We start from the raw sequence: 9,419 nt of genomic DNA on the forward strand, positions 1-9,419 counted from the left end.
CCTCGGATGGGGCCCTTTCTCGCTCCTTGCTTCCCTTTTCCCTTCAGAGAGTCACAAAGGAGAAAAGAAAACCAATTCATTCCCTCCGAGGACAAAGGCGGCGTTGGTCTGGTTCCTTACTGGCTCTTCCATCAGCAGCACGGAGCCTGGCCCAAGTGGGCACTTGGCAGTGGGCAGCCACCCAGCAAATGACTGCCGACACCATGGGCCGCGGGGCTCCTGGGCAGGGAGAAGCTCATCACGGCACAGAAAGGGGCCCCTGCTGCCTCGGGACACTGTGCACCCACTGGGTGCTCTGCAGGGGGGCTGGGGCCCAGGCACTGGGGGAGGAGCCTCTGGGGAGACTGAGGCTGGGGTGTGCTGAGCGGTGATCAGATCACCGGCAACCCTTAATTTCTTTTGTTCTTTTCTGGATATTTCAAGTGTACCATGGTAAGCCTCGTTACTTCTGGGACTGCACACACACAGACACAAAATAAGTGTGAAGGAAAAGACAATGATCAGAATGCAGCAAAGAGAAATGACTAGGAGCCAGAGGACATTCCCGGTCTCAGCCCTGACACCAGCTTGCCTTGTGGCCACAGAGAGCCAGGAGCCCCTGCAGCCCCAGGAGCCGGGGGCACACAAGTGGGTGCTGCCTGGGTGCGGTGCCAGGCGAGAGGCTGGGCCGGACTGAGTCCCACCACCTGCGGCAAGGAGCTGCTCAGGAGTAAGAGGGAGTAGAGGCCCCAGACAGGGCCCTGACCCAGCCCCCCCCATAAGAGACAAGAAAGATGAGGCTTAGCAGGCCCTTGGTGGGAAGAAAGGCTGACTGGCTTATTCACTGCCAGGGCCCACGTGAGTCAGCAGAGATGACACGGGGCTGCCCAGAAGCCCCTACCCTCTGGGTGGAGTTAACTGGAAGCAGGGCACCTCCTTAGAGGGGGGCATCAGGCCTCCAGCGCCGGGGCTGGCAGATGGCCCCGGAACTGACTCCCTAACACAGGCAATGATGCGGGGGGCTCCAGACCCCCACAGGGGGCAGCACGTTGTACTTGCTCTTTGCGGGGGTGGGGGGGGCCAACCAAGAGATTCCAAAGTCTGCCCTAGGGAAGGGGGAAGAGGAATTGCAGGCCCCTCCCGTCACAGAGACCCGGCATCGGGCAAAAGACCTGAGGTGGGCAGGGCCAGCGCTCTGAGCATCTCGCTTTCCAGAATCCCTGGCCCTGAGCCGCTGCGACCCTCCCTCCCTCACCTCTACCCCACAGACCCACATTCTATGCCCTGTGCACTGCCGCACACCGTAGGCGCCCGGGCTGACTGCACAGAGTGCACCTTTCTCGGCCGCAAGAGCCTTCAGAAACTGAGGCTCCAGACACACCCCGCGCCTCCGCAGGAGCCCCTGGTCCTGGTGCAGGCTTGCAGGGGAGCCCCGGGGAGTCCAGACTGGGGTTAGGAAAGAAGAGGGAGGAGAACAAAGCCCCCCTTCGCTCCCCCCCAGCCTTGGGGCGGAGGGCCTGGCAGCGCCCGGCCCTGCCCCCACCCCTCCCCCCCACGGCAGGGGCAGCCTAGGCCAACCCCTACCACGCAGCGGCGGGCTTTTCAGCCAAACGGAGCCCTCGAGTGGGGAAGAGGGGCAGCCACGCCCAGGGCCACACCCCACGGCGGCCAAGGGGGGGGGTCACTCGGTCCCCAACGCTCCCCCTTTCTCTCGCACGCGCACACCCGTAGGGATGTGCCAACTTCAGCCCCTACCTGCCCGCACAGGCCCTGCCTGACTCCCCGCGTAGTGTCGTCCCTCTCCCGACCAGCATCTTGGGCGTCGCCCAGGTACCCCTCACCTGTCGGGCTCCGGCTCCCGGTCTCCTTCCCCGCCCCCCGCCCGGCTCCCGTCCGCGGAGCCCGGAGCCCTGTGCCTGGCCTGGGTGGGGCTCCAGCCACCCCGCCCGCGACTGCGGGCTTGGCCGTGCGGCGCCCCTAGCTCTCGTTCCCCCACCCCGGGCAAGGCTGAGCCAGGGGGCCGGGGGCGTCGCAGCCGCAGCCGGGGCGCGAGGGCAGGCCTGCCCGGCTTACCTGCGCTGCGGCTGCCGCTCGGGCTGCCCGCCCAGCCTCCGCGCACGCCGGCCTCGGACCCGCTGCCCGAGCGCGTCTGCGATGCTGATGCTGCGGCGGCAGCGGCGGCGGGGCGGGGCGGGCGTGCGCGCAGGGGAGGGGGAGGGGAGCGAAGGGGAGGCGGGGGAGGAGGGAGTGAGATCACCTCCCCCGCCCGCCCCGCCCCGCCGCGCCCTCTCCCCTCTTCTCCGCGGACCCGGGCTGTGGAGCCCGGCGCCGGCCAGGAGCCCCTTGTGGCCCCCAGCGGGAGCTTAGTACGACCCCCGCCGCCAGATCTTGCCAGACCTGCGCCCGCAGCCGCGTAGTCCCTGGCCCCTGAGCGCCCCGCACCGCGGCGCCCTCGCCGCAGCGTTGGCTCCGGGAGGGAATCGCAGGGCGAGGGTGCCCCCGGGGCGCGGGGCTGGGATGTGGAGAGAGGAGTGGGGTGGGGAAACATCCCCCAGCCCTCACCCGGTCCTCGAGGGCGCTGGCGAGGGAAGAGCGGTCGGCCGCGCCCTGGTCGTGGGGTGTTTGGACGCTCCCCAGCCAGGGGCAGAATTCCCCAGTCCCTGGGGTCTTCCCTGAATCCCTCCCATCCTAGGCACCCGGTCCGGTAGGGCGCAGGCCTCGATTTCAGCCCACCAGAGACGCTCCAGGGGTGCAAGGAGGTCACGGAGAGGGAGCCCCTGGAGCCGCCACTCTCAACTCCTAGATCTTCCTCCAACTCCCTGCCAGCGTTCCCAGGCCCGCATTTTATTTCTTTGTCAAGAGGATCGGCCCCTTCTCGACCTTTCCCAGAGGCCCTACTGTCTCAGGCAGCCCTAGCCCTGGAAGCCTGGGAGGGAGTTCCTCCCCCAGCGCCCCCGCTAGGGCCCCCGCCAGTGACCTCCAATGGGAGGCGGAGGGCGCAGAGATTCCGGAGTAAGCCGAGCTGGCCGCAGGGCAAGGAAGGCCTAGGGCCCAGATGACAGATTGCAGCCCTGGTGGCCTACGGTATTTTTATGAGCGTGCCTGTTGCCCAATGAAGCATTCTGGGGCCTTCAACTCAGCCTCCCCAGACCCTCCAAGCCATGCAGGAGGCCCACGTGGGAGGGCTCCTGGCATCCCTGCCTGGGGTTCCCACGCCACTGACCAAAGTGCCAGTTTCCAGCACCCCTGGACGGGGAGGCTTGGGGTCCTGTCCTCAGTGAGGGTCTGGATGTGGTGTTTCTGGGCTCTTTGGAAGGAGACTCCGTGAGAAGAGGCTCTTGAGTGAACGGGGAGGGCTGGAGAGCCGGAAGAGCCAAGGGGCCCCCCTGCCGCCCTCCAGGGCTGCCAGTGCCCCCCCACCCCACACCCCGTTTGGTTCTAGTAGATCCGGAGTGGGAGTACAGTACTCTTGTGTCACTGGTCCAGCCCCTTCGGGAGCAGGCCAGAGGCCGAGCCAGGCACAAGGCCAGTGGGCCCAGAGCTCCCTAGCGGGGGCGTCCTGGGCGGTCAAGACGGAAGCGCTGAGATGCTCCCTGCTTCCTGCCTGCTCTGATTCCACCTTTGATAGGCCTGGTCTCTCTCCTCTCCAGCCGCAACTGCACAAACCCTTTCCTCCTTTTGGGGAGTAGGTTTGATGCCGACACTGCCACAGCAATGACAGGAGTGAAGGAAGAGGACGGAGCCCAGAAAGCGTGCTCTCCCCAGCGCATACTGATGGGTTCGGCGCCAGTGACCATGACATCATTCATTCCCATCGTGACGCCGAATCTCGGGCCTGCCCTGGTTCTGAGCGCAGGGTCTTGTATAAGCAACCTGGGGAGGTCAGTCATTATTAGCCCGTATTACAAGGGAGGAGACGAGAGTCGCAAGAGCTCAAAGGATGTGTCCAGGGAGCGTAACCAGAAGGGGTTACGTGGGCACCATTGTTGCCTCCACTTCACAGATGAGGAAACTGAGGTTCGGGCAGGTCAAGAGACTTACCCAAGGTCATCCAGGAGGCAAATGGCAGAGCAGGGATATGCGCTGGCTTCTATTTGACGGAAAAACCCGTTCTCCCACTTCTGTGGGCTGAGATGGAGGGGCCAACGGCAGTGAGGGCAGGAAGAAGAGAGGATCCTGAACAGGAAGTGAGCTGCGTGCTCCCTGGGGACACTGGGAGGCCCTGGGTCTCTCCCACTCACCTCTCCGTCAGTGGCCAGAGCTCCTCACAGCCATCTCGGGCACAGTAAACTGGCCCCTGGCAGGCACCCAGAGTCTGTTCAGACCCCACCCCACCCCCCACAAGGCAAAGGCCATGTCAGGAGTCACCGGCTTCAGCTGAGCGCGAGCATACAGGTTTCCGCATCAGCGCACTCCCGTTTCTGTGCCGACCGAGGAGTGAGATTGCTGGGTTACTGGGCGCTTTTTTCTGCCACTGGTTTTTACCTGTGGGTTTGAGTTGACCGTGTGGTTGGTGTTTGCGATGTGTTCAGATTCGTTCTCACCAGCTTATTCAGTGCTTTCCAGGCTGCTCTTTCTGCCCCTACCAGCTATCGGCGAAAGTTCAAGGCAGGACGCAGAGGGGGTGCTGTAAGCCTGAGAAAGGGGGTCACAGACACAGCCCCTACAGAGGCCCCGAGGGGAGTGTTCGGTGTGAGGGGGGGCGCAGCTCCAAACCAGTCTCCCTAAGGACCAGCTACCTCTGCCACCATTAGCCTGGTGGCGGGACGGGCAGCGCCCAGGGTAAGTGTGGGTTACGGTTATCAAGAAGATACCGCCGCTGGCCTGAGTCAGGGATCAGCGAGCTGGGACCAGGAAGTCAGGGCTGTGGGAAGAGGAGGCCCAGCGCGGGAGCGTGGATGCTGGAGCCCTGTGTTTCCTTGTCCTTTAAAACGAGGGGAAGAAGGGCTCGGCAAAGTGAAAGGATGGGCTCCCCTTCCTTCAGCCTTCCACATTTCAGGTGAGTGCGCCTAACTGGCAAAATCCAACTTGTCTCCCAGAGCCTGGCTGGCCCTGCGCAGCCCGGGAAATAACGTGCTTGGGCAGGAAGCTCAAAGGCACATTAAAAGGAGGTCCCAGGGATGGCTGGGGTGGCTGTCGGCGAAGCGTCTGCCTTGGGCTCAGGGCATGATCCCCGGGTCCTGGGATGGAGCCCCTCATCGGGGTCCCTGCTTGGCAGGGAGCCTGCTCCTCCCTCTCCCTCTGCCTGCCCGTCCGCCCCGCTTGTGCTCTCTCTCTGACAAATGGATAAATAAAATTAAAAAAAAATTTAAAAAGGAGGTCCCAGCCATTTCCTGTGATACTGGTCATCATTTAGATAGATTGAACTTGTGTTCTTTTTCATTTCCTTTTCTGTTTTGAAGTGCTGTATGAATTTTTTAGTAGTTACCCTAGCTGTTTTCATGTGCATTCTTAATAAAGCCCAAAGTCCGTCAATATCTCTGCTCTGGTGGTTCTAACCGGTGGCAGCAAAGTCTTTGACGTTCCCCACATCGAGAGGTGGTGCCGCCTTTCCTCCTCCTGAATGTGGGCTGTACTTGATGACTCATTTCTTTTTTTAAAATATTTATTTATTTATTTATTTATTGGGGGGGTGGGGCCAGAGAGAGAGAGAGAGATCTCAAGCAGACTCCCCGATGAGCGCGGAGCCTGGCACGGGGCTCCATCTCACGACCCTGAGACCATGACCTGAACCGAAATCAAGTCGGATGCTTGACCGACTGGGCCACCCAGGTGCCCCTGAGCACTCATTTCTAATGAACAGAATGAAACAAGTGGCGGCGGGCCACTTTGGGGAGTCATAAAGTGTCCTGCTCCTTCCTCCTTGTTCTCTTTCCCGGATTGTTCTGTGTGGGACAAGTCAGTGGCTGTGCTGCGAGGGGCACTCAACAACCCCATGGCCAGGGTCCTTTAAAGCTCTTCTCCCTGGGCCTGGCCACCCTCTGTTCCTCCTTGAGCTGTCACTCTGCTTCACTCCCCAGTGGCTCACCACCTTCCCCTCACCCACACAGCATTCCCACCTCTCAGTTTCCTGACCTTCTTATCTCCAAAGACCTTGACCTCACCTCAGCCTCCCCCTCTGACGGTTATGCCTTATAGTCCTCATCATCCGCAGAATCACTCTGCCATATTAAGTTCCAAATGCCAGCTCTGTTGGCGTGACTTCTGATCTGTCCCTTCTTGTTCTCCAACTTCCTCCCTTCTCCCAGCCCTGCATTCAGGTTTCTCAAGAGCTTTCCAGTCCGTCGACCCCTGTCCCCGACCTACCAGATCCCACAGGACCTCTTTGTCTTCCACGTGCCCCCTGTGCCTTCGACAGGCTCTAGTTTCTCCATTCATGGGGGGAAATGAGGAATGTCATTTGCATTAGTCAGGGATCTCCAGTGAGACAGAACCGACAGGATGTACGTGTGTGTGTGACGACCCAAGATCTAGAGAGCAAGCTGGGGAAAGTTCTAGTCCGACCCCAGGAAAAGGTCGGTGTGCAGCTGGAACAGTCATGCCCGAGAGTTCTCTCTCACTCAGCCTCTTTCTTCTCTTCGGGTCCTCAGTGGGCCGCATGAGGCCCACCCACTCTGGGGGCCAAGGATGCGGCAGGCTCTGTGGTATGCAGCGTGGCCATCTGCTGTGGGCTGAATGTTGCCGACTCCCCCCAGTCCTGTGTTGAAGCCCTAACCCTCATATTTGGAGACGGGGCCTTTAAGGAAGTAATTAAGGTTAAATGAGGTCATAAGGGTGGGGCCTTGATCCAATAGGGTTAGTGTCCTTGGAAGAAGAGACAGCAGAGACTTCTCTCTGTCTCCGTCTCTCTTGTCACTAAAGGAGGACACAGCAAGGGGACAACAACCTACAAGTCCAGAAAAGGACTTTCACCAGGAAACCAACCTGATCAGAACTCGATCTCCAGGACTGTGAAAAATTGAACTTCTGTTGTTCACGCCACACAGTCCGTGGGATTTTGCCGGCTTAGACCCGGCCTGTGTGTCAGTCACCGGGTAGAGATGTGAGCACAGCCGGGAGCCATGGCTTGGTAGGCGTTTGGCTTGGCCCGTCCAGTGTAAGCATGCCTAAACCACCTCTTCTCTTGGGTTTCCTGCAACCCCCCAGGCTCTGAACAGAGCTGCCTGTTTGACGAGTGCAGTCCTCCCCTCCCCCCCCCCCCGCCCCCTCCAGACAGTGGCAGCAGAGAGAGGCGTGTCTCCGGGGCTGAGACAGCAGCAGTGGGGATATGGGTGCAAATCTATGTACGAAGCAGCTCGACCCCTCTATGCTGTCCCCCGTCCCAGCCGAAGAGCAAGTTCCTTCTTGGGAGATGGGGAAATGAAGAGCGCTTTGGCCAGGCAACACCGGGGACAGCTGGGGGGCACCACGCTGGGGACAGGAGGACGAGGCAGATGAACGCTTACCTACCTGCCACGCAGCCCTCTGGCCCCCCTGCCCTCATTCGTTCAAGTACCCGCAGCCAGCCCCACTTTCACCAGCTGAGTGCTGGAGCGGAGTCGCCAACAAATGGCCATCCGCCTGCTCTTCCCAGCGCAAGAAGAGGAGGACGGAAGTGGCCAACAAGCTGGCTGAAGGAGGGTCGCCGCGATCCAACACGTATGGCCTCAAGCTGTCTGCGCGGGGCGTGGACTTGGCTCGGTTCCACGAGGACAGATCGTGGTGCCCCATCTGCCAGGCCCGGATGCCCGACAAGCCCTCAGCGTGCAAGACTGCAGGGCCCCTCAGCAGGCCACTGTCGCCCCTGCCAGAGGACGGGGTAAGGGGTTGGCTTCAGAGGTCACTGCGGCCAGAGCCCCGAGTGTACGGGTTGCTCCAGCCCCAGCCCCCAGCCCACTTGGAGATGCTTGTGGATTCTGAATTCTGTCCCCACTGCAGACCTAGTAGAGACAGTGATACCAGGGTTCTCCACTAACATGGCTCAGGCGCATCGCCCCACCACAAAGGCCAGAATGGACCAGCCCGCCGCTTCCATCCCACGTTCTTTTTTTTTTTAAAGATTTTATTTATTTATTTGACACACAGAGAGAGAGAGAGAGAGAGAGAGACAGCGAGAGAGGGAACACAAGCAGGGGGAGAGGGAGAGGGAGAAGCAGGCTTCCCGTGGAGCAGGGAACCCAACATGGGGCTCCATCCCAGGACCCTGGGATCATGACCTGAGCCAAAGGCAGACGCTTAACGACTGAGCCACCTGGGCACGCCATCCAACCAATATTCTTAAATATGAGACGACAAGCAAGGATCAGTGAGCATCAGAGGAAGCCTCATGTGCAAGCATGAAAGACGGAGAATCAGAATGAAGGGGAAGACAGTTTGTGGGAAATGGGATCACGAGGGAAGGATTTTCTTAAAATTCCTTGAGGAGGGGCACCCAGGTGGCTCAGTGGGTGAAGTGTCTGTCTTCAGCTTGGGTCATGGTCCTGGGGTCCTGAGGTCGAGCCCTGCGTTGTCCCTGCTCTGCGGGGACCCAGCTTCTCTGTTTCCCTCTGCCCCTGCTTGTGCTTGTGCTCTCTCTGTCAAATAAGTAAGTAAATAAATAAATCTTTTAAAAAATTCCCTGAGGAGTTTTCCTAAAAACTCCTTCATTTCCTCAGGGAGATAATAGATGAATATTCATGAAAGAAGAACAGGGTGCTCTAAAAAGGAAGAGTCAAAGAACCCACTAGAGCTTTCTGTGGTAGGAAATTAGAAAGACAACACCACTTCCATCCCTAGCTCTTAGAAGCAGGAAAACTACAAAAGCACAGATTTTTTTTTCTTTTGAGCCCATGAAGGAGCTGAAATTGCCCCCAAAAGTGGGTCCAAATCTATAAAACAGCAGGCCCTTCCCAGGAAAAAGAGCTGTTGTTACCTTTATCTGTGGCAACGGCGGCAATAGCAGGAGGAGGCTGCCATAGACTCGTGTAAGAAAACAGGAACTATTAACACATTGTTAAAGGTCACATATGGAATGGCATGACATTTTGAATCCCGAGGGGTCTCAGACACAAAGAGCTCGCATTCACCCACCAACTCTTCTCTGCAGACTTCACCAAGAAAGCCTGGAGGCAGTGTAGGTGGGCTGACGTATTTTCTCTGCGGTATTGCTGTGCTAGCGGTGCCGAAGTGCGGATGCAGGGCAGAAGAACGGAGCGGGCCCGTTGATTACAAAGAAGTCACAAGTCTGCCAATTACAGGGGAGAAGAGTTAAGTTCGACCTGCTTTTTAAAAAGATTTTAAGTAATCACTACACGCAATGTGGGGCTCGAACCCACAACCTCAAGATCAAGGGTCACGTGCTCCACTGACTGAGCCAGTCAGATGCCCCCAATTCTACCTTTTGATGGCAAAATGGCAAGGTTCCAGAACAGCAGAACGAGAGATGCTGTTGGGGCTACCTTTGAAAAACAGTCTGCTACGTG

The sequence above is a fragment of the Enhydra lutris genome, unplaced genomic scaffold (assembly GCF_002288905.1).
Source record: "Enhydra lutris kenyoni isolate GAN:26980312 unplaced genomic scaffold, ASM228890v2 scaffoldscaffold96, whole genome shotgun sequence".
NCBI classification, from domain to species: domain Eukaryota; kingdom Metazoa; phylum Chordata; class Mammalia; order Carnivora; family Mustelidae; genus Enhydra; species Enhydra lutris.